General features: G+C 49.2%; 1 protein-coding gene across 2 annotated transcripts in view; it reads left to right on the top strand.

Moving 5' to 3' along the window:
* LOC121272828 (prickle planar cell polarity protein 3-like) overlaps window positions 1–27,493 on the top strand; it is a 393,901-nt gene that overhangs the window by 12,320 nt on the left and 354,088 nt on the right. The gene's annotated exons all lie outside the window — the stretch shown is intronic.

Below are 27,493 nucleotides of genomic sequence, written 5' to 3'. Positions count from 1 at the left end.
CCCCAACTCACCACGTATACGTTAAACCCCACCTCACCCCGAATACATTAAACGTCACCCCGAATACATTAAACCCCACCTCACCCCGAATACATTAAACCCCACCTCACCCCAAATACATTAAACCCATCCTCACCGCGAATACATTAACCCCCACCCCAAATACATTAAGCCCCACCCCAAATACATTAAGCCCCACCCCGAATACATTAAACCCCACCTCACCCCGAATACATTAAACCCCACCTCACCCCGAATACATTAAACCCCACCTCACCCCGAATACATTAAACCCCACCTCACCCCGAATACATTAAACCCCACCTCACCCCGAATTCATTAACCCCACCTCACCCCTAATTCATTAACCCCACCTCACCCCTTATACATAAAACCCCACCTCACCCCTTATACATAAAACCCCACCTCACCCCGAATACATTAATCCCCACCCCGAATTCATTAATCCCCACCCCGAATACATTAAACCCCACCTCACCCCTAATACATTAAACCCCACCTCACCCCTAATACATTAAACCTCACCTCACCCCGAATACATTAAACCCCACCTCACCCCGAATACATTAAACTCCACCTCACCCCTAATAAATTAAACCCCACTTCACCCCGAATACATTAAACCCCACCCCGAATACATTGAACCCCAACCCGAATACATTTAACCACACCTCGCCCCGAATACATTAAACCCCTCCCCGAAGACATTAAACCTCGCCCCGAATACATTAAACCCCACCTCGCCCCGAATACATTAAACCCCACCTCGCCCCGAATACATTAAACCCCACCTCGCACCTAATACATTAAACCCCACCTCACCCCGAATACATTAAACCCCACCTCACCCCGAATACATTAAATCCCATCTCGCCCTGAATACATTAAACCTCACCCCGAATACATTAAACCCCACCTCGCCCCGAATACATTAAACCCCACCTCGCCCCGAATACATTAAACCCCACCCCGAATACATTAAACACCACCTCACCCTGAATACATTAAACCTCACCTCGCCCCGAATACATTAAACCTCACCTCGCCCCGAATACATTAAACCCCACCTCACCGCGAATACATTAAACCCCTCCTCACCCCGAATACATTAAACCCCACCTCACCCCGAATACATTAAACCCCAACTCACCCTGAATACATTAAACCTCACCCCGAATACATTAAACTCCACCTCACCCCGAATACATTAAACCCCACCTCGTCCCGAATATATTAAACCCCACCTCACACCGAATACATTAAACCCTACCCCGAATACATTAAACCGCACCTCACCCCGAATACATTAAACCCTACCCCGAATACATTAACCCCCACCTCGCCCTGAATACATTAAATCCCACCTCACCCCGAATACATTAAACCCCACCTCACCCCGAATACATTAAACTCCACCCCACCCCGAATACATTAAACCCCACCCCGAATACATTAACCCCCACCTCGCCCTGAATACATTAAATCCCACCTCACCCCGAAGACATTAAACCCCGCCCCACCCCGAAAACATTAACCCCCACCTCACCCCGAATACATTAACCCCTACCTCACCCCGAATACATTAACCCCCACCTGACCCCGAATACATTAAACCCCATCTCGCCCCGAATACATTAAACCCCATCTCGCCCCGAATACATTAAACCCCACCTCACCCCGAATACATTAAACCCCACCTCACCCTGAATTCATTAAACTCCACCCCGAATACATTAAACCCCACCTCACCCCGAATACATTAAACCCCACCTCACCCCGAATACATTAAACCCCACCTCACCCCGAATACATTAAACCCCACCTCACCCCGAATACATTAAACCCCACCTCACCCCGAATACATCAAACCCCACCTCACCCTGAATACATTAAACCCCACCTCACTCCGTATACATTAAACCCCACCTCACCCCGAATACATTAAACCCCACCCCGAATATATTAAACCCCACCTCACCCCGAATACATTAAACCCCACATCACCCCAAATACATTAAACCCCTCCTCACCCCGAATACATTAAACCCCACCTCACTGCGAATACATTAACCCTCACACCGAATACATTAAACCCCACCTCACCCCGAATTCCTTAAACCCCACCTCACCCCGAATACATTAAACCCCACCTCACCCTGAATACATTAAACCCCACCTCACCCCGAATACATTAAACCCCACCTCACCCCGAATACATTAAACCCCACCGCACCCTGAATACATTAAACCCCACCTCACCACGTATACGTTAAACCCCACCTCACCCCGAATACATTAAACGTCACCCCGAATACATTAAACCCCACCTCACCCCGAATACATTAAACCCCACCTCACCCCAAATACATTAAACCCAACCACACCGCGAATACATTAACCCACACCCCAAATACATTAAGCCCCACCCCGAATACATTAAACCCCACCTCACCCCGAATACATTAAACTCCACCTCACCCCGAATACATTAAACCCTACCTCACCCCGAATACATTAAACCCCAGCTCACCCCGAATACATTAACGCCACCTCACCCCTAATTCATTAACCCCACCTCACCCCTTATACATAAAACCCCACCTCACCCCTTATACATAAAACCCCACCTCACCCCGAATACATTAAACCCCTCCCTGACTACATTAAACCCCACCCCGAAGACATTAAACCTCGCCCCGAATACATTAAACCCCACCTCGCCCCGAATACATTAAACCCCACCTCGCCCCTAATACATTAAACCCCACCCCACCCCGAATACATTAAACCCCTCCCTGAATACATTAAACCCCACCCCGAAGACATTAAACCTCGCCCCGAATACATTAAACCCCACCTCGCCCCGAATACATTAAACCCCACCTCGCCCCGAATACATTAAACCCCACCTCGCCCCGAATACATTAAACCCCACCTCGCCCCGAATACATTAAACCCCACCTCGCACCTAATACATTAAACCCCACCTCACCCCGAAAACATTAAACCCCACCTCACCCCGAATACATTAAATCCCATCTCGCCCTGAATACATTAAACCTCACCCCGAATACATTAAACCCCACCTCGCCCCGAATACATTAAACCCCACCTCGCCCCGAATACATTAAACCCCACCCTGAATACATTAAACACCACCTCACCCTGAATACATTAAACCTCACCTAGCCCCGAATACATTAAACCTCACCTCGCCCCGAATACATTAAACCCCACCTCACCGCGAATACATTAAACCCCTCCTCACCCCGAATACATTAAACCCCACCTCACCCCGAATACATTAAACCCCAACTCACCCTGAATACATTAAACCCCACCCCGAATACATTAAACCCCACCTCACCCCGAATACATTAAACCCCACCTCGCCCCGAATACATTAAACCCCACCTCACACCGAATACATTAAACCCTACCCCGAATACATTAAACCGCACCTCACCCCGAATACATTAAACCCTACCCCGAATACATTAACCCCCACCTCGCCCTGAATACATTAAACCCCACCTCACCCCGAATACATTAAACCCCACCTCACCCCGAATACATTAAACTCCACCCCACCCCGAATACATTAAACCCCACCCCGAATACATTAACCCCCACCTCGCCCTGAATACATTAAATCCCACCTCACCCCGAAGACATTAAACCCCGCCCCACCCCGAATACATTAACCCCCACCTCACCCCGAATACATTAACCCCGACCTGACCCCGAATACATTAAACCCCACCTCGCCGCGCATACATTAAACCCCATCTCGCCCCGAATACATTAAACCCCACCTCACCCCGAATACATTAAACCCCACCTCACCCTGAATTCATTAAACTCCACCCCGAATACATTAAACCCCACCTCACCCCGAATACATTAAACCCCACCTCACCCCGAATACATTAAACCCCACCTCACCCCGAATACATTAAACCCCACCTCACCCCGAATACATTAAACCCCACCCCGAATATATTAAACCCCACCTCACCCCGAATACATTAAACCCCACATCACCCCAAATACATGAAACCCTTCCTCACCCCGAATACATTAAACCCCACCTCACTGCGAATACATTAACCCTCACACCGAATACATTAAACCCCACCTCACCCCGAATACATTAAACCCCACCTCACCCCGAATACATTAACCCCCACCCCGAATACATTCATCCCCACCCCGAATACATTAAATCCCACCTCACCCCTAATACATTAAACCCCACCTCACCCCTAATACATTAAACCCCACCTCACCCGGAATACATTAAACCTCACCTCACCCGGAATACATTAAACCTCACCTCACCCCGAATACATTAAACATCACCTCGCCCCGAATACATTAAACCCCACCTCGCACCTAATACATTAAACCCCACCTCACCCCGAATACATTAAACTCCACCTCACCCCTAATACATTAAACCCCACCTCACCCCTAATACATTAAACCCCACCGGGCCCGAATACATTAAACCCCACCTCGCCCCGAATACATTAAACCCCACCCCGAATACGTTAAACCCCACCTCACCCTGAATACATTAAACCCCACCTCGCCCCGAATACATTAAACCTCACCTCGCTCCGACTACATAAAACCCCACCTCACCCCGAATACATTAACCCCCACCCCGAATACATTAACCCCCACCCCGAATACATTCATCCCCACCCCGAATACATTAAATCCCACCTCACCCCTAATACATTAAACCTCACCTCACCCGGAATACATTAAACCCCACCTCACCCCGAATACATTAAACCCCACCTTGCCCCGAATACATTAAACCCCACCTCACACCGAATACATTAAACCCTACCCCGAATACATTAAACCCTACCCCGAATACATTAACCCCCACCTCACCCAGAATACATTAAACCCCACCTCACCCCGAATACATTAAACCCCACCTCACCCCGAATACATTAAACTCCACCTCACCCCGAATACATTAAACGTCACCCCGAATACATTAAACCCCACCTCACCCTGAATACATTAAACCCCACCTCACCCCAAATACATTAAACCCCACCTCACCCCGAATACATTAAACCCCACCTCACACCGAATACATTAAACCCCACCCCGAATACATCAAACCCCACCCTGAATACATTAAACCCCACCTCCCCCCGAATACATTAAACCCCACCGCCCCCCCGAATACATTAAACATCACCCCGAATACATTAAACCCCACCTCACCCCGAATACATTAAACCCCACCTCACCCCGAATACATTAAACCCCACCTCACCGCGAATAGATTAACCCCCACCCCGAATACATTAAACATCTCCCCGAATACATTAAACCCCACCTCACCCCGAATACATTAAACCCCACCTCACCGTGAATACATTAACCCCCACCCCGAATACATTAAACCCCACCCCGAATACATTAAACCCCACCCCGAATACATTAAACCCCACCTCACCCCGAATACATTAAACCCCACCTCACCCCGAATACATTAAACCCCACCTCGCCCCGAATACATTAAACCCCACCTCGCCCCGAATACATTAAGCCCCACACCGAATACATTAAACCCCACCCCGAATACATTAAACCCCACCTCACCCCGAATACATTAAACCCCACCTCACCCCGAATACATTAAACCCCACCTCACCCCGAATACATTAAACCCCACCTCACCCCGAATACATTAAACCCCACCTCGCCCCGAATACATTAAACCCCACCTCGCCCCGAATACATTAAGCCCCACACCGAATACATTAAACCCCACCCCGAATACATTAAACCCCAACTCACCCCGAATACATTAAACCCCACCTCACCCCGAATACATTAAACCCCACCTCACCCCGAATACATTAAACCCCACCTCACCCCGAATACATTAAACCCCACCTCACCCCGAATACATTAAACCCCACCTCACCCCGAATACATTAAACCCCACCTCGCCCCGAATACATTAAACCCCACCTCACCTTGCATACATAAAATCCCACCTCGCCCCGAATACATTAAACCCCACCTCACCCTGAATTCATTAAACTCCACCCCGAATACATTAAACCCCACCTCACCCCGAATACATTAAACCCCACCCCGAATACATTAAACCCCACCCTGAATACATTAAACCCCACCTCACCCCGAATACATTAAACCCCACCTCACCCCGAATACATTAAACCCCGCCCCGAATACATTAAACCCCACCTCACCCCGAATTCCTTAAACCCCACCTCACCCCGAATACATTAAACCCCACCTCTCCCTGAATACATTAAACCCCACCTCACCCCGAATTCCTTAAACCCCACCTCACCCCGAATTCCTTAAACCCCACCTCACCCCGAATACATTAAACCTCACCTCACCCCGAATACATTAAACCCCACCTCACCCCGAATACATTAAACCCCACCTCACCCCGAATACATTAAACCCCACCTCACCCTGAATACATTAAACCCCAACTCACCACGTATACGTTAAACCCCACCTCACCCCGAATACATTAAACGTCACCCCGAATACATTAAACCCCACCTCACCCCGAATACATTAAACCCCACCTCACCCCAAATACATTAAACCCATCCTCACCGCGAATACATTAACCCCCACCCCAAATACATTAAGCCCCACCCCAAATACATTAAGCCCCACCCCGAATACATTAAACCCCACCTCACCCCGAATACATTAAACCCCACCTCACCCCGAATACATTAAACCCCACCTCACCCCGAATACATTAAACCCCACCTCACCCCGAATTCATTAACCCCACCTCACCCCTAATTCATTAACCCCACCTCACCCCTTATACATAAAACCCCACCTCACCCCTTATACATAAAACCCCACCTCACCCCGAATACATTAATCCCCACCCCGAATTCATTAATCCCCACCCCGAATACATTAAACCCCACCTCACCCCTAATACATTAAACCCCACCTCACCCCTAATACATTAAACCTCACCTCACCCCGAATACATTAAACCCCACCTCACCCCGAATACATTAAACTCCACCTCACCCCTAATAAATTAAACCCCACTTCACCCCGAATACATTAAACCCCACCCCGAATACATTGAACCCCAACCCGAATACATTTAACCACACCTCGCCCCGAATACATTAAACCCCTCCCCGAAGACATTAAACCTCGCCCCGAATACATTAAACCCCACCTCGCCCCGAATACATTAAACCCCACCTCGCCCCGAATACATTAAACCCCACCTCGCACCTAATACATTAAACCCCACCTCACCCCGAATACATTAAACCCCACCTCGCCCCGAATACATTAAACCCCACCCCGAATACATTAAACACCACCTCACCCTGAATACATTAAACCTCACCTCGCCCCGAATACATTAAACCTCACCTCGCCCCGAATACATTAAACCCCACCTCACCGCGAATACATTAAACCCCTCCTCACCCCGAATACATTAAACCCCACCTCACCCCGAATACATTAAACCCCAACTCACCCTGAATACATTAAACCTCACCCCGAATACATTAAACTCCGCCTCACCCCGAATACATTAAACCCCACCTCGTCCCGAATATATTAAACCCCACCTCACACCGAATACATTAAACCCTACCCCGAATACATTAAACCGCACCTCACCCCGAATACATTAAACCCTACCCCGAATACATTAACCCCCACCTCGCCCTGAATACATTAAATCCCACCTCACCCCGAATACATTAAACCCCACCTCACCCCGAATACATTAAACTCCACCCCACCCCGAATACATTAAACCCCACCCCGAATACATTAACCCCCACCTCGCCCTGAATACATTAAATCCCACCTCACCCCGAAGACATTAAACCCCGCCCCACCCCGAAAACATTAACCCCCACCTCACCCCGAATACATTAACCCCTACCTCACCCCGAATACATTAACCCCCACCTGACCCCGAATACATTAAACCCCATCTCGCCCCGAATACATTAAACCCCATCTCGCCCCGAATACATTAAACCCCACCTCACCCCGAATACATTAAACCCCACCTCACCCTGAATTCATTAAACTCCACCCCGAATACTTTAAACCCCACCTCACCCCGAATACATTAAACCCCACCTCACCCCGAATACATTAAACCCCACCTCACCCCGAATACATTAAACCCCACCTCACCCCGAATACATTAAACCCCACCTCACCCCGAATACATCAAACCCCACCTCACCCTGAATACATTAAACCCCACCTCACTCCGTATACATTAAACCCCACCTCACCCCGAATACATTAAACCCCACCCCGAATATATTAAACCCCACCTCACCCCGAATACATTAAACCCCACATCACCCCAAATACATTAAACCCCTCCTCACCCCGAATACATTAAACCCCACCTCACTGCGAATACATTAACCCTCACACCGAATACATTAAACCCCACCACACCCCGAATTCCTTAAACCCCACCTCACCCCGAATACATTAAACCCCACCTCACCCTGAATACATTAAACCCCACCTCACCCCGAATACATTAAACCCCACCTCACCCCGAATACATTAAACCCCACCGCACCCTGAATACATTAAACCCCACCTCACCACGTATACGTTAAACCCCACCTCACCCCGAATACATTAAACGTCACCCCGAATACATTAAACCCCACCTCACCCCGAATACATTAAACCCCACCTCACCCCAAATACATTAAACCCATCCTCACCGCGAATACATTAACCCACACCCCAAATACATTAAGCCCCACCCCGAATACATTAAACCCCACCTCACCCCGAATACATTAAACTCCACCTCACCCCGAATACATTAAACCCTACCTCACCCCGAATACATTAAACCCCAGCTCACCCCGAATACATTAACGCCACCTCACCCCTAATTCATTAACCCCACCTCACCCCTTATACATAAAACCCCACCTCACCCCTTATACATAAAACCCCACCTCACCCCGAATACATTAAACCCCTCCCTGAATACATTAAACCCCACCCCGAAGACATTAAACCTCGCCCCGAATACATTAAACCCCACCTCGCCCCGAATACATTAAACCCCACCTCGCCCCTAATACATTAAACCCCACCCCACCCCGAATACATTAAACCCCTCCCTGAATACATTAAACCCCACCCCGAAGACATTAAACCTCGCCCCGAATACATTAAACCCCACCTCGCCCCGAATACATTAAACCCCACCTCGCCCCGAATACATTAAACCCCACCTCGCCCCGAATACATTAAACCCCACCTCGCCCCGAATACATTAAACCCCACCTCGCACCTAATACATTAAACCCCACCTCACCCCGAAAACATTAAACCCCACCTCACCCCGAATACATTAAATCCCATCTCGCCCTGAATACATTAAACCTCACCCCGAATACATTAAACCCCACCTCGCCCCGAATACATTAAACCCCACCTCGCCCCGAATACATTAAACCCCACCCTGAATACATTAAACACCACCTCACCCTGAATACATTAAACCTCACCTAGCCCCGAATACATTAAACCTCACCTCGCCCCGAATACATTAAACCCCACCTCACCGCGAATACATTAAACCCCTCCTCACCCCGAATACATTAAACCCCACCTCACCCCGAATACATTAAACCCCAACTCACCCTGAATACATTAAACCCCACCCCGAATACATTAAACCCCACCTCACCCCGAATACATTAAACCCCACCTCGCCCCGAATACATTAAACCCCACCTCACACCGAATACATTAAACCCTACCCCGAATACATTAAACCGCACCTCACCCCGAATACATTAAACCCTACCCCGAATACATTAACCCCCACCTCGCCCTGAATACATTAAACCCCACCTCACCCCGAATACATTAAACCCCACCTCACCCCGAATACATTAAACTCCACCCCACCCCGAATACATTAAACCCCACCCCGAATACATTAACCCCCACCTCGCCCTGAATACATTAAATCCCACCTCACCCCGAAGACATTAAACCCCGCCCCACCCCGAATACATTAACCCCCACCTCACCCCGAATACATTAACCCCGACCTGACCCCGAATACATTAAACCCCACCTCGCCGCGCATACATTAAACCCCATCTCGCCCCGAATACATTAAACCCCACCTCACCCCGAATACATTAAACCCCACCTCACCCTGAATTCATTAAACTCCACCCCGAATACATTAAACCCCACCTCACCCCGAATACATTAAACCCCACCTCACCCCGAATACATTAAACCCCACCTCACCCCGAATACATTAAACCCCACCTCACCCCGAATACATTAAACCCCACCCCGAATATATTAAACCCCACCTCACCCCGAATACATTAAACCCCACATCACCCCAAATACATGAAACCCTTCCTCACCCCGAATACATTAAACCCCACCTCACTGCGAATACATTAACCCTCACACCGAATACATTAAACCCCACCTCACCCCGAATACATTAAACCCCACCTCACCCCGAATACATTAACCCCCACCCCGAATACATTCATCCCCACCCCGAATACATTAAATCCCACCTCACCCCTAATACATTAAACCCCACCTCACCCCTAATACATTAAACCCCACCTCACCCGGAATACATTAAACCTCACCTCACCCGGAATACATTAAACCTCACCTCACCCCGAATACATTAAACCTCACCTCGCCCCGAATACATTAAACCCCACCTCGCACCTAATACATTAAACCCCACCTCACCCCGAATACATTAAACTCCACCTCACCCCTAATACATTAAACCCCACCTCACCCCTAATACATTAAACCCCACCGGGCCCGAATACATTAAACCCCACCTCGCCCCGAATACATTAAACCCCACCCCGAATACGTTAAACCCCACCTCACCCTGAATACATTAAACCCCACCTCGCCCCGAATACATTAAACCTCACCTCGCTCCGACTACATAAAACCCCACCTCACCCCGAATACATTAACCCCCACCCCGAATACATTAACCCCCACCCCGAATACATTCATCCCCACCCCGAATACATTAAATCCCACCTCACCCCTAATACATTAAACCTCACCTCACCCGGAATACATTAAACCCCACCTCACCCCGAATACATTAAACCCCACCTTGCCCCGAATACATTAAACCCCACCTCACACCGAATACATTAAACCCTACCCCGAATACATTAAACCCTACCCCGAATATATTAACCCCCACCTCACCCTGAATACATTAAACCCCACCTCACCCCGAATACATTAAACCCCACCTCACCCCGAATACATTAAACTCCACCTCACCCCGAATACATTAAACGTCACCCCGAATACATTAAACCCCACCTCACCCTGAATACATTAAACCCCACCTCACCCCAAATACATTAAACCCCACCTCACCCCGAATACATTAAACCCCACCTCACACCGAATACATTAAACCCCACCTCACCCCGAATACATTAAAACCCACCTCACCCCGAATAGATTAAACCCCACCCCGAATACATCAAACCCCACCCTGAATACATTAAACCCCACCTCCCCCCGAATACATTAAACCCCACCGCCCCCCCGAATACATTAAACATCACCCCGAATACATTAAACCCCACCTCACCCCGAATACATTAAACCCCACCTCACCCCGAATACATTAAACCCCACCTCACCGCGAATAGATTAACCCCCACCCCGAATACATTAAACATCTCCCCGAATACATTAAACCCCACCTCACCCCGAATACATTAAACCCCACCTCACCGTGAATACATTAACCCCCACCCCGAATACATTAAACCCCACCCCGAATACATTAAACCCCACCCCGAATACGTTAAACCCCACCTCACCCCGAATACGTTAAACCCCACCTCACCCCGAATACGTTAAACCCCACCTCACCCCGAATACGTTAAACCCCACCTCACCCTGAATACATTAAACCCCACCTCACCCCGAATACATTAACCCCACCTCACCCCTAATTCATTAACCCCACCTCACCCCTTATACATAAAACCCCACCTCACTCCGAATTCATTAATCCCCACCCCGAATTCATTAATCCCCACCCCGAATACATTAACCCCACCTCACCCCTAATACATTAAACCCCACCTCACCCCTAATAAATTAAACCCCACCTCACCGCGAATACATTGAACCCCACCCCGAATACATTGAACCCCACCCCTAATACATTAAACCACACCTCGCCCCGAATACATTAAACCCCACCCCGAAGACATTAAACCTCGCCCCGAATACATTTAAGCCCACCTCGCCCCGAATACATTAAACCCCACCTCGCCCCGAATACATTAAACCCCACCTCGCCCCGAATACATTAAACCCCACCCCGAATACATTAAACCCCACCTCACCCTGAATACATTAAACCCCACCTCGCCCCGAATACATTAAACCTCACCTCACCCCGAATACATTCAACCCCACCTCACCACGAATACATTAAACCCCTCCACTCCCCGAATACATTAAACCCCAGCTCGCCCCGAATACATTAAACCCCAACTCGCCCCGAATACATTAAACCCCACCTCGCCCCGAATACATTAAACCCCACCTCGCCCCGAATACATTAATCCCTACCCCGAATACATTAACCCCCACCTCGCCCTGAATACATTAAATCCCACCTCACCCCGAATACATTAAACCCCACCTGACCCCGAATACATTAAACTCCACCTGACCCCGAATACATTAAACCCCACCCCGAATACATTAACCCCCACCTCGCCCTGAATACATTAAATCCCACCTCACCCCGAATACATTAAACCCCGCCTCACCCCGAATACATTAACCCCCACCTCACCCCGAATACATTAACCCCCACCTGACCCCGAATACATTAACCGCCACCTGACCCCGAATACATTAAACCCCACCTCGCCCCGAATACATTAAACCCCACCTCGCCCCGAATACATTAAACCCCACCTCGCCCCGAATACATTAAACCCCACCTCGCCCCGAATACATTAAACCCCACCCCGAATACATTAAACCCCACCTCACCCTGAATACATTAAACCCCACCTCGCCCCGAATACATTAAACCTCACCTCGCCCCGAATACATTAAACCCCACCTCACCGCGAATACATTAAACCCCTCCTCACCCCGAATAGATTAAACCCCACCTCACCCCGAATACATTAAACCCCAACTCACCCTGAATACAATAAACCCCACCCCGAATACTTTAAACCCCACCTCACCCCGCATACATTAAACCCCACCTCACCCCGAATACATTAAACCCCACCTCACGCCGAATACATTAAACCCTACCCCGAATACATTAAACCCCACCTCACCCCGAATACATTAAACCCTACCCCGAATACATTAACCCCCACCTCGCCCTGAATACATTAAATCCCACCTCACCCCGAATACATTAAACCCCACCTCACCCCGAATACATTAAACTCCACCCCACCCCGAATACATTAAACCCCACCCCGAATACATTAACCCCCACCTCGCCCTGAATACATTAAATCCCACCTCACCCCGAAGACATTAAACCCCGCCCCACCCCGAATACATTAACCCCCACCTCACCCCGAATACATTAACCCCCACCTGACCCTGAATACATTAAACCCCACCTCGCCCCGAATACATTAAACCCCATCTCGCCCCGAATACATTAACCCCCACCTGACCCCGAATACATTAAACCCCACCTCGCCCCGAATACATTAAACCCCATCTCGCCCCGAATACATTAAACCCCACCTCACCCCGAATACATTAAACCCCACCTCACCCCGAATACATTAAACCCCACCTCACCCCGAATACATTAAACCCCACCTCGACCCGAATACATTAACCCCACATCACCCTGAATTCATTAAACTCCACCCCGAATACATTAAACCCCACCTCACCCCGAATACATTAAACCCCACCTCACCCCGAATACATTAAACCCCACCTCACCCAGAATACATTAAACCCCACCTCACCCCGAATACATTAAACCCCGCCCCGAATACATTAAACCCCGCCCCGAATACATTAAACCCCACCTCACCCCGAATTCCTTAAACCCCACCTCACCCCGAATACATTAAACCCCACCTCACCCCGAATACATTAAACCCCACCGCACACTGAATACATTAAACCCCACCTCACCCCGAATACATTAAACCCCACCTCACCCTGAATACGTTAAACCCCACCTCACCACGTATACGTTAAACCCCACCTCACCCCGAATACATTAAACATCACCCCGAATACATTAAACCCCACCTCACCCCGAATACATTAAACCCCACCTCACCGCGAATACATTAACCCCCACCCCGAATACATTAAACCCCACCCCGAATACATTAAACCCCATCTCACCCCGAATACGTTAAACCCCACCTTACCCCGAATACATTAAACCCCACCTCACCCCGAATACATTTACCCCACCTCACCCCTAATTCATTAACCCCACCTCACCCCTTATACATAAAACCCCACCTCACCCCGAATACATTAATCCCCACCCCGAATTCATTAATCCCCACGCCGAATACATTAAACCCCACCTCACCCCTAATACATTAAACCCCACCTCACCCCAAATACATTAAACCTCACCTCACCCCGAATACATTAAACCCCACCTCACCCCGAATACATTAAACTCCACCTCACCCCTAATAAATTAAACCCCACCTCACCGCGAATACATTGAACCCCACCCCGAATACATTGAACCCCACCCCTAATACATTAAACCACACCTCGCCCCGAATACATTTAAGCCCACCTCGCCCCGAATACATTAAACCCCACCTCGCCCCGAATACATTAAACCCCACCTCGCACCTAATACATTAAACCCCACCTCACCCCGAATACATTAAACCCCACCTCACCCCGAATACATTAAACCCCACCTCACCCCGAATACATTAAACCCCACCTCACCCCGAATACATTAAACCCCACCTCGCCCCGAATACATTAAACCCCATCTCGCCCCGAATACATTAAACCTCACCCCTAATACATTAAACCCCACCTCACCCCTAATACATTAAACCCCACCTCACCCCTAATACATTAAACCCCACCTCGCCCCGAATACATTAAACCCCACCTCGCCCCGAATACATTAAACCCCACCCCGAATACATTAAACCCACCTCACCCTGAATACATTAAACCCCACCTCGCCCCGAATACATTAAACCTCACCTCGCCCCGAATACATTCAACCCCACCTCACCCCGAATACATTAAACCCCACCTCACCCCGAATACATTAAACCGCACCTCACCCCGAATACATTAAACCCCACCTCACCCCGAATACATTAAACCCCACCTCACCCCGAATACATTAAACCCCACCTCACCCCGAATACATTAAACCCCAACTCACCCCGAATACATTAAACCCCACCCCGAATACATTAAACCCCACCCCGAATACATTAAACCCCAACTCGCCCCGAATACATTAAACCCCACCTCGCCCCGAATACATTAAACCCCACCTCGCCCCGAATACATTAAACCCTACCCCGAATACATTAACCCCCACCTCGCCCTGAATACATTAAATCCCACCTCACCCCGAATACATTAAACCCCACCTGACCCCGAATACATTAAACCCCACCTGACCCCGAATACATTAAACTCCACCTGACCCCAAATACATTAAACCCCACCTCACCCCGAATACATTAACCCCCACCTCACCCCGAATACATTAACCCCCCACCTCGCCCTGAATACATTAAATCCCACCTCACCCTGAATACATTAAACACCGCCTCACCCCGAATACATTAACCCCCACCTCACCCCGAATACATTAACCCCCACCTCACCCCGAATACATTAACCCCCACCTGACCCCGAATACATTAAACCCCACCTCGCCCCGAATACATTAAACCCCACCTCGCCCCGAATACATTTAACCCCACCTCGCCCCGAATACATTAAACCCCACCTCACCCTGAATTCATTAAACTCCACCCCGAATACATTAAACCCCACCTCACCCCGAATACATTAAACCCCACCTCACCCCGAATACATTAAACCCCACCTCACCCCGAATACATTAAACCCCATCTCACCCCGAATACATTAAATCCCATCTCGCCCTGAATACATTAAACCCCACCTCACCCTGAATACATTAAACCCCACCCCGAATACATTAAACCCCACCTCGCCCCGAATACATTAAACCCCACCTCACCCCGAATACATTAAACCCCACCCCGAATACATTAAACCCCACCTCACCCTGAATACATTAAACCCCACCTCGCCCCGAATACATTAAACCTCACCTCGCCCCGAATACATTAAACCCCACCTCAGCGCGAATACATTAAACCCCTCCTCACCCCGAATACATTAAACCCCACCTCACCCCGAATACATTAAACCCCACCTCACCCCGAATACATTAAACCCCAACTCACCCTGAATACAATAAACCCCACCCCGAATACATTAAACCCCACCTCACCCCGAATACATTAAACCCCACCTCACCCCGAATACATTAAACCCCACCTCACACCGAATACATTAAACCCTACCCCGAATACATTAAACCCCACCTCACCCCGAATACATTAAACCCTTCCCCGAATACATTAACCCCCACCTCGCCCCTAATACATTAAACCCCACCCCACCCCGAATACATTAAACCCCTCCCTGAATACATTAACCCCCACCCCGAAGACATTAAACCTCGCCCCGAATACATTAAACCCCACCTCGCCCCGAATACATTAAACCCCACCTCGCCCCGAATACATTAAACCCCACCTCGCCCCGAATACATTAAACCCCACCTCGCCCCGAATACATTAAACCCCACCTCGCACCTAATACATTAAACCCCACCTCACCCCGAATACATTAAACCCCACCTCACCCCGAATACATTAAATCCCATCTCGCCCTGAATACATTAAACCTCACCCCGAATACATTAAACCCCACCTCGCCCCGAATACATTAAACCCCACCTCGCCCCGAATACATTAAACCCCACCCTGAATACATTAAACACCACCTCACCCTGAATACATTAAACCTCACCTCGCCCCGAATACATTAAACCTCACCTCGCCCCGAATACATTAAACCCCACCTCACCGCGAATACATTAAACCCCTCCTCACCCCGAATACATTAAACCCCACCTCACCCCGAATACATTAAACCCCAACTCACCCTGAATACATTAAACCCCACCCCGAATACATTAAACCCCACCTCACCCCGAATACATTAAACCCCACCTCGCCCCGAATACATTAAACCCCACCTCACACCGAATACATTAAACCCTACCCCGAATACATTAAACCGCACCTCACCCCGAATACATTAAACCCTACCCCGAATACATTAACCCCCACCTCGCCCTGAATACATTAAACCCCACCTCACCCCGAATACATTAAACCCCACCTCACCCCGAATACATTAAACTCCACCCCACCCCGAATACATTAAACCCCACCCCGAATACATTAACCCCCACCTCGCCCTGAATACATTAAATCCCACCTCACCCCGAAGACATTAAACCCCGCCCCACCCCGAATACATTAACCCCCACCTCACCCCGAATACATTAACCCCCACCTCACCCCGAATACATTAACCCCCACCTCACCCCGAATACATTAACCCCGACCTGACCCCGAATACATTAAACCCCACCTCGCCGCGCATACATTAAACCCCATCTCGCCCCGAATACATTAAACCCCACCTCACCCCGAATACATTAAACCCCACCTCACCCTGAATTCATTAAACTCCACCCCGAATACATTAAACCCCACCTCACCCCGAATACATTAAACCCCACCTCACCCCGAATACATTAAACCCCACCTCACCCCGAATACATTAAACCCCACCTCACCCCGAATACATTAAACCCCACCTCACCCCGAATACATTAAACCCCACCTCACCCCGAATACATTAAACCCCACCCCGAATATATTAAACCCCACCTCACCCCGAATACATTAAACCCCACATCACCCCAAATACATGAAACCCCTCCTCACCCCGAATACATTAAACCCCACCTCACTGCGAATACATTAACCCTCACACCGAATACATTAAACCCCACCTCACCCCGAATACATTAAACCCCACCTCACCCCGAATACATTAACCCCCACCCCGAATACATTCATCCCCACCCCGAATACATTAAATCCCACCTCACCCCTAATACATTAAACCCCACCTCACCCCTAATACATTAAACCCCACCTCACCCGGAATACATTAAACCTCACCTCACCCGGAATACATTAAACCTCACCTCACCCGGAATACATTAAACCTCACCTCACCCCGAATACATTAAACCTCACCTCGCCCCGAATACATTAAACCCCACCTCGCACCTAATACATTAAACCCCACCTCACCCCGAATACATTAAACTCCACCTCACCCCTAATACATTAAACCCCACCTCACCCCTAATACATTAAACCCCACCGGGCCCGAATACATTAAACCCCACCTCGCCCCGAATACATTAAACCCCACCCCGAATACGTTAAACCCCACCTCACCCTGAATACATTAAACCCCACCTCGCCCCGAATACATTAAACCTCACCTCGCTCCGACTACATAAAACCCCACCTCACCCCGAATACATTAACCCCCACCCCGAATACATTAACCCCCACCCCGAATACATTCATCCCCACCCCGAATACATTAAATCCCACCTCACCCCTAATACATTAAACCTCACCTCACCCGGAATACATTAAACCCCACCTCACCCCGAATACATTAAACCCCACCTTGCCCCGAATACATTAAACCCCACCTCACACCGAATACATTAAACCCTACCCCGAATACATTAAACCCTACCCCGAATACATTAACCCCCACCTCACCCTGAATACATTAAACCCCACCTCACCCCGAATACATTAAACCCCACCTCACCCCGAATACATTAAACTCCACCTCACCCCGAATACATTAAACGTCACCCCGAATACATTAAACCCCACCTCACCCTGAATACATTAAACCCCACCTCACCCCAAATACATTAAACCCCACCTCACCCCGAATACATTAAACCCCACCTCACCCCGAATACATTAAACCCCACCTCACACCGAATACATTAAACCCCACCCCGAATACATCAAACCCCACCCTGAATACATTAAACCCCACCTCCCCCCGAATACATTAAACCCCACCGCCCCCCCGAATACATTAAACATCACCCCGAATACATTAAACCCCACCTCACCCCGAATACATTAAACCCCACCTCACCGCGAATAGATTAACCCCCACCCCGAATACATTAAACATCTCCCCGAATACATTAAACCCCACCTCACCCCGAATACATTAAACCCCACCTCACCGTGAATACATTAACCCCCACCCCGAATACATTAAACCCCACCCCGAATACATTAAACCCCACCCCGAATACATTAAACCCCACCTCACCCCGAATACGTTAAACCCCACCTCACCCCGAATACGTTAAACCCCACCTCACCCCGAATACGTTAAACCCCACCTCACCCCGAATACGTTAAACCCCACCTCACCCCGAATACATTAAACCCCACCTCACCCCGAATACATTAACCCCACCTCACCCCTAATTCATTAACCCCACCTCACCCCTTATACTTAAAACCCCACCTCACCCCGAATTCATTAATCCCCACCCCGAATTCATTAATCCCCACCCCGAATACATTAACCCCACCTCACCCCTAATACATTAAACCCCACCTCACCCCTAATAAATTAAACCCCACCTCACCGCGAATACATTGAACCCCACCCCGAATACATTGAACCCCACCCCTAATACATTAAACCACACCTCGCCCCGAATACATTAAACCCCACCCCGAAGACATTAAACCTCGCCCCGAATACATTTAAGCCCACCTCGCCCCGAATACATTAAACCCCACCTCGCCCCGAATACATTAAACCCCACCTCGCCCCGAATACATTAAACCCCACCCCGAATACATTAAACCCCACCCCGAATACATTAAACCCCACCTCACCCTGAATACATTAAACCCCACCTCACCCTGAATACATTAAACCCCACCTCGCCCCGAATACATTAAACCTCACCTCACCCCGAATACATTCAACCCCACCTCACCCCGAATACATTAAACCCCTCCACTCCCCGAATACATTAAACCCCACCTCACCCCGAATACATTAAACCCCAACTCGCCCCGAATACATTAAACCCCACCTCGCCCCGAATACATTAAACCCCACCTCGCCCCGAATACATTAAACCCTACCCCGAATACATTAACCCCCACCTCGCCCTGAATACATTAAATCCCACCTCACCCCGAATACATTAAACCCCACCTGACCCCGAATACATTAAACTCCACCTGACCCCGAATACATTAAACCCCACCCCGAATACATTAACCCCCACCTCGCCCTGAATACATTAAATCCCACCTCACCCCGAATACATTAAACCCCGCCTCACCCCGAATACATTAACCCCCACCTCACCCCGAATACATTAACCCCCACCTGACCCCGAATACATTAACCACCACCTGACCCCGAATACATTAAACCCCACCTCGCCCCGAATACATTAAACCCCACCTCGCCCCGAATACATTAAACCCCACCTCGCCCCGAATACATTAAACCCCACCTCGCCCCGAATACATTAAACCCCACCTCACCCTGAATTCATTAAACTCCACCCCGAATACATGAAACCCCACCTCACCCCGAATACATTAAACCCCACCTCACCCCGAATACATTAAACCCCACCTCACCCCGAATACATTAAACCCCACCTCACCCCGAATACATTAAACCCCACCTCACCACGAATACATTAAATCCCATCTCGCCCTGAATACATTAAACCTCACCCCGAATACATTAAACCCCACCTCGCCCCGAATACATTAAACCCCACCTCACCCCTAATACATTAAACCCCACCTCGACCCGAATACATTAACCCCACATCACCCTGAATTCATTAAACTCCACCCCGAATACATTAAACCCCACCTCACCCCAAATACATTAAACCTCACCTCACCCCTAATACATTAAACCCCACCTCACCCCAAATACATTAAACCTCACCTCACCCCGAATACATTAAACCCCACCTCACCCCGAATACATTAAACTCCACCTCACCCCTAATAAATTAAACCCCACGTCACCGCGAATACATTGAACCCCACCCCGAATACATTGAACCCCACCCCTAATACATTAAACCACACCTCGCCCCGAATACATTTAAGCCCACCTCGCCCCGAATACATTAAACCCCACCTCGCCCCGAATACATTAAACCCCACCTCGCACCTAATACATTAAACCCCACCTCACCCCGAATACATTAAACCCCACCTCACCCCGAATACATTAAACCCCACCTCACCCCGAATACATTAAACCCCACCTCACCCCGAATACATTAAACCCCACCTCGCCCCGAATACATTAAACCCCATCTCGCCCCGAATACATTAAACCTCACCCCTAATACATTAAACCCCACCTCACCCCTAATACATTAAACCCCACCTCACCCCTAATACATTAAACCCCACCTCGCCCCGAATACATTAAACCCCACCTCGCCCCGAATACATTAAACCCCACCCCGAATACATTAAACCCACCTCACCCTGAATACATTAAACCCCACCTCGCCCCGAATACATTAAACCTCACCTCGCCCCGAATACATTCAACCCCACCTCACCCCGAATACATTAAACCCCACCTCACCCCGAATACATTAAACCGCACCTCACCCCGAATACATTAAACCCCACCTCACCCCGAATACATTAAACCCCACCTCACCCCGAATACATTAAACCCCACCTCACCCCGAATACATTAAACCCCACCTCACCCCGAATACATTAAACCCCAACTCACCCCGAATACATTAAACCCCACCCCGAATACATTAAACCCCAACTCGCCCCGAATACATTAAACCCCACCTCGCCCCGAATACATTAAACCCCACCTCGCCCCGAATACATTAAACCCTACCCCGAATACATTAACCCCCACCTCGCCCTGAATACATTAAATCCCACCTCACCCCGAATACATTAAACCCCACCTGACCCCGAATACATTAAACCCCACCTGACCCCGAATACATTAAACTCCACCTGACCCCAAATACATTAAACCCCACCTCACCCCGAATACATTAACCCCCACCTCACCCCGAATACATTAACCCCCCACCTCGCCCTGAATACATTAAATCCCACCTCACCCTGAATACATTAAACACCGCCTCACCCCGAATACATTAACCCCCACCTCACCCCGAATACATTAACCCCCACCTCACCCCGAATACATTAACCCCCACCTGACCCCGAATACATTAAACCCCACCTCGCCCCGAATACATTAAACCCCACCTCGCCCCGAATACATTTAACCCCACCTCGCCCCGAATACATTAAACCCCACCTCACCCTGAATTCATTAAACTCCACCCCGAATACATTAAACCCCACCTCACCCCGAATACATTAAACCCCACCTCACCCCGAATACATTAAACCCCACCTCACCCCGAATACATTAAACCCCATCTCACCCCGAATACATTAAATCCCATCTCGCCCTGAATACATTAAACCCCACCTCACCCTGAATACATTAAACCCCACCCCGAATACATTAAACCCCACCTCGCCCCGAATACATTAAACCCCACCTCACCCCGAATACATTAAACCCCACCCCGAATACATTAAACCCCACCTCACCCTGAATACATTAAACCCCACCTCGCCCCGAATACATTAAACCTCACCTCGCCCCGAATACATTAAACCCCACCTCAGCGCGAATACATTAAACCCCTCCTCACCCCGAATACATTAAACCCCACCTCACCCCGAATACATTAAACCCCACCTCACCCCGAATACATTAAACCCCAACTCACCCTGAATACAATAAACCCCACCCCGAATACATTAAACCCCACCTCACCCCGAATACATTAAACCCCACCTCACCCCGAATACATTAAACCCCACCTCACACCGAATACATTAAACCCTACCCCGAATACATTAAACCCCACCTCACCCCGAATACATTAAACCCTTCCCCGAATACATTAACCCCCACCTCGCCCCTAATACATTAAACCCCACCCCACCCCGAATACATTAAACCCCTCCCTGAATACATTAACCCCCACCCCGAAGACATTAAACCTCGCCCCGAATACATTAAACCCCACCTCGCCCCGAATACATTAAACCCCACCTCGCCCCGAATACATTAAACCCCACCTCGCCCCGAATACATTAAACCCCACCTCGCCCCGAATACATTAAACCCCACCTCGCACCTAATACATTAAACCCCACCTCACCCCGAAAACATTAAACCCCACCTCACCCCGAATACATTAAATCCCATCTCGCCCTGAATACATTAAACCTCACCCCGAATACATTAAACCCCACCTCGCCCCGAATACATTAAACCCCACCTCGCCCCGAATACATTAAACCCCACCCTGAATACATTAAACACCACCTCACCCTGAATACATTAAACCTCACCTAGCCCCGAATACATTAAACCTCACCTCGCCCCGAATACATTAAACCCCACCTCACCGCGAATACATTAAACCCCTCCTCACCCCGAATACATTAAACCCCACCTCACCCCGAATACATTAAACCCCAACTCACCCTGAATACATTAAACCCCACCCCGAATACATTAAACCCCACCTCACCCCGAATACATTAAACCCCACCTCGCCCCGAATACATTAAACCCCACCTCACACCGAATACATTAAACCCTACCCCGAATACATTAAACCGCACCTCACCCCGAATACATTAAACCCTACCCCGAATACATTAACCCCCACCTCGCCCTGAATACATTAAACCCCACCTCACCCCGAATACATTAAACCCCACCTCACCCCGAATACATTAAACTCCACCCCACCCCGAATACATTAAACCCCACCCCGAATACATTAACCCCCACCTCGCCCTGAATACATTAAATCCCACCTCACCCCGAAGACATTAAACCCCGCCCCACCCCGAATACATTAACCCCCACCTCACCCCGAATACATTAACCCCCACCTCACCCCGAATACATTAACCCCCACCTCACCCCGAATACATTAACCCCGACCTGACCCCGAATACATTAAACCCCACCTCGCCGCGCATACATTAAACCCCATCTCGCCCCGAATACATTAAACCCCACCTCACCCCGAATACATTAAACCCACCTCACCCTGAATTCATTAAACTCCACCCCGAATACATTAAACCCCACCTCACCCCGAATACATTAAACCCCACCTCACCCCGAATACATTAAACCCCACCTCACCCCGAATACATTAAACCCCACCTCACCCCGAATACATTAAACCCCACCTCACCCCGAATACATTAAACCCCACCTCACCCCGAATACATTAAACCCCACCCCGAATATATTAAACCCCACCTCACCCCGAATACATTAAACCCCACATCACCCCAAATACATGAAACCCCTCCTCACCCCGAATACATTAAACCCCACCCCGAATACATTAAACCCCACCTCACCCTGAATACATTAAAACCCCACCTCACCCCAAATACATTAAACCCCACCTCACCCCCGAATACATTAAACCCCACCTCACCCCGAATACATTAAACCCCACCTCACACCGAATACATTAAACCCCACCCCGAATACATCAAACCCCACCCCTGAATACATTAAACCCCACCTCCCCCCGAATACATTAAACCCCACCGCCCCCCCGAATACATAAACATCACCCCGAATACATTAAACCCCACCTCACCCCGAATACATTAAACCCCACCTCACCGCGAATAGATTAACCCCCCACCCCGAATACATTAAACATCTCCCCGAATACATTAAACCCCCACCTCACCCCGAATACATTAAACCCCACCCTACACCGTGAATACATTAACCCCCACCCCGAATACAATAAACCCCACCCGAATACATTAAACCCCCACCCCGAATACATTAAACCCCACCCCGAATACATTAAACCCCACCTCCACCCCGAATACGTTAAACCCCACCTCACCCCGAATACGTTAAACCCCACCTCACCCCGAATCGTTAAACCCCACCTCACCCCCGAATACGTTAAACCCCACCTCACCCCGAATACATTAAACCCCACCTCACCCCGAATACATTAACCCCACCTCACCCCCTAATTCATTACCCCACCTCACCCCTTATACTTAAAAACCCCACCTCACCCCGAATTCATTATTCCCCACCCCGAATTCATTAATCCCACCCCGAATACATTAACCCCACCCTCACCCCGAATACATTAAACCCCACCTCACCCCGAATACATTAAACCCCACCTCACCCCGAATACATTAAACCCCACCCCGAATACATTAAACCCCACCCCGAATACATTAAACCCCACCCCGAATACATTAACCCCCACCTCACCCCGAATACATTAAACCTCACCCCTAATACATTAAACCCCACCTCGCCCCGAATACATTAAACCCCACCTCACCCCGAATACATTAAACCCCACCTCGCCCCGAATACATTAAACCCCACCCCGAATACATTAAACCCCACCCCGAATACATTAAACCCCACCTCACCCCGAATACATTAAACCCCACCTCACCCGAATACATTAAACCCCACCTCACCCCGAATACATTAAACCCCACCTCACCCCGAATACATTCAACCCCACCTCACCCGAATACATTAAACCCCTCCACTCCCCGAATACATTAAACCCCACCTCACCCCGAATACATTAAACCCCAACTCGCCCCGAATACATTAAACCCCACCTCGCCCCGAATACATTAAACCCCACCTCGCCCCGAATACATTAAACCCTACCCCGAATACATTAACCCCCACCTCGCCCTGAATACATTAAATCCCACCTCACCCCGAATACATTAAACCCCACCTGACCCCGAATACATTAAACTCCACCTGACCCCGAATACATTAAACCCCACCCCGAATACATTAACCCCCACCTCGCCCTGAATACATTAAATCCCACCTCACCCCGAATACATTAAACCCCGCCTCACCCCGAATACATTAACCCCCACCTCACCCCGAATACATTAACCCCCACCTGACCCCGAATACATTAACCACCACCTGACCCCGAATACATTAAACCCCACCTCGCCCCGAATACATTAAACCCCACCTCGCCCCGAATACATTAAACCCCACCTCGCCCCGAATACATTAAACCCCACCTCGCCCCGAATACATTAAACCCCACCTCGCCCCGAATACATTAAACCCCACCTCACCCTGAATTCATTAAACTCCACCCCGAATACATGAAACCCCACCTCACCCCGAATACATTAAACCCCACCTCACCCCGAATACATTAAACCCCACCTCACCCCGAATACATTAAACCCCACCTCACCCCGAATACATTAAACCCCACCTCACCACGAATACATTAAATCCCATCTCGCCCTGAATACATTAAACCTCACCCCGAATACATTAAACCCCACCTCGCCCCGAATACATTAAACCCCACCTCGCCCCGAATACATTAAACCCCACCCCGAATACATTAAACCCCACCTCACCCTGAATACATTAAACCCCACCTCGCCCCGAATACATTAAACCTCACCTCGCCCCGAATACATTAAACCCCACCTCACCGCGAATACATTAAACCCCTCCTCACCCCGAATACATTAAACCCCACCTCACCCCGAATACATTAAACCCCAACTCACCCTGAATACATTAAACCCCACCCCGAATACTTTAAACCCCACCTCACCCCGAATACATTAAACCCCACCTCACCCCGAATACATTAAACCCCACCTCACGCCGAATACATTAAACCCTACCCCGAATACATTAAACCCCACCTCACCCCGAATACATTAAACCCTACCCCGAATACATTAACCCCCACCTCGCCCTGAATACATTAAATCCCACCTCACCCCGAATACATTAAACCCCACCTCACCCCGAATACATTAAACTCCACCCCACCCCGAATACATTAAACCCCACCCCGAATACATTAACCCCCACCTCGCCCTGAATACATTAAATCCCACCTCACCCCGAAGACATTAAACCCCGCCCCACCCCGAATACATTAACCCCCACCTCACCCCGAATACATTAACCCCCACCTCACCCC

The sequence above is a fragment of the Carcharodon carcharias genome, chromosome 35 (assembly GCF_017639515.1).
Source record: "Carcharodon carcharias isolate sCarCar2 chromosome 35, sCarCar2.pri, whole genome shotgun sequence".
In the NCBI taxonomy this organism is placed as follows: domain Eukaryota; kingdom Metazoa; phylum Chordata; class Chondrichthyes; order Lamniformes; family Lamnidae; genus Carcharodon; species Carcharodon carcharias.
The sequence above is the reverse complement of the archived record's forward strand: the minus strand, read 5'-3'. Positions and strand labels throughout refer to the sequence as shown.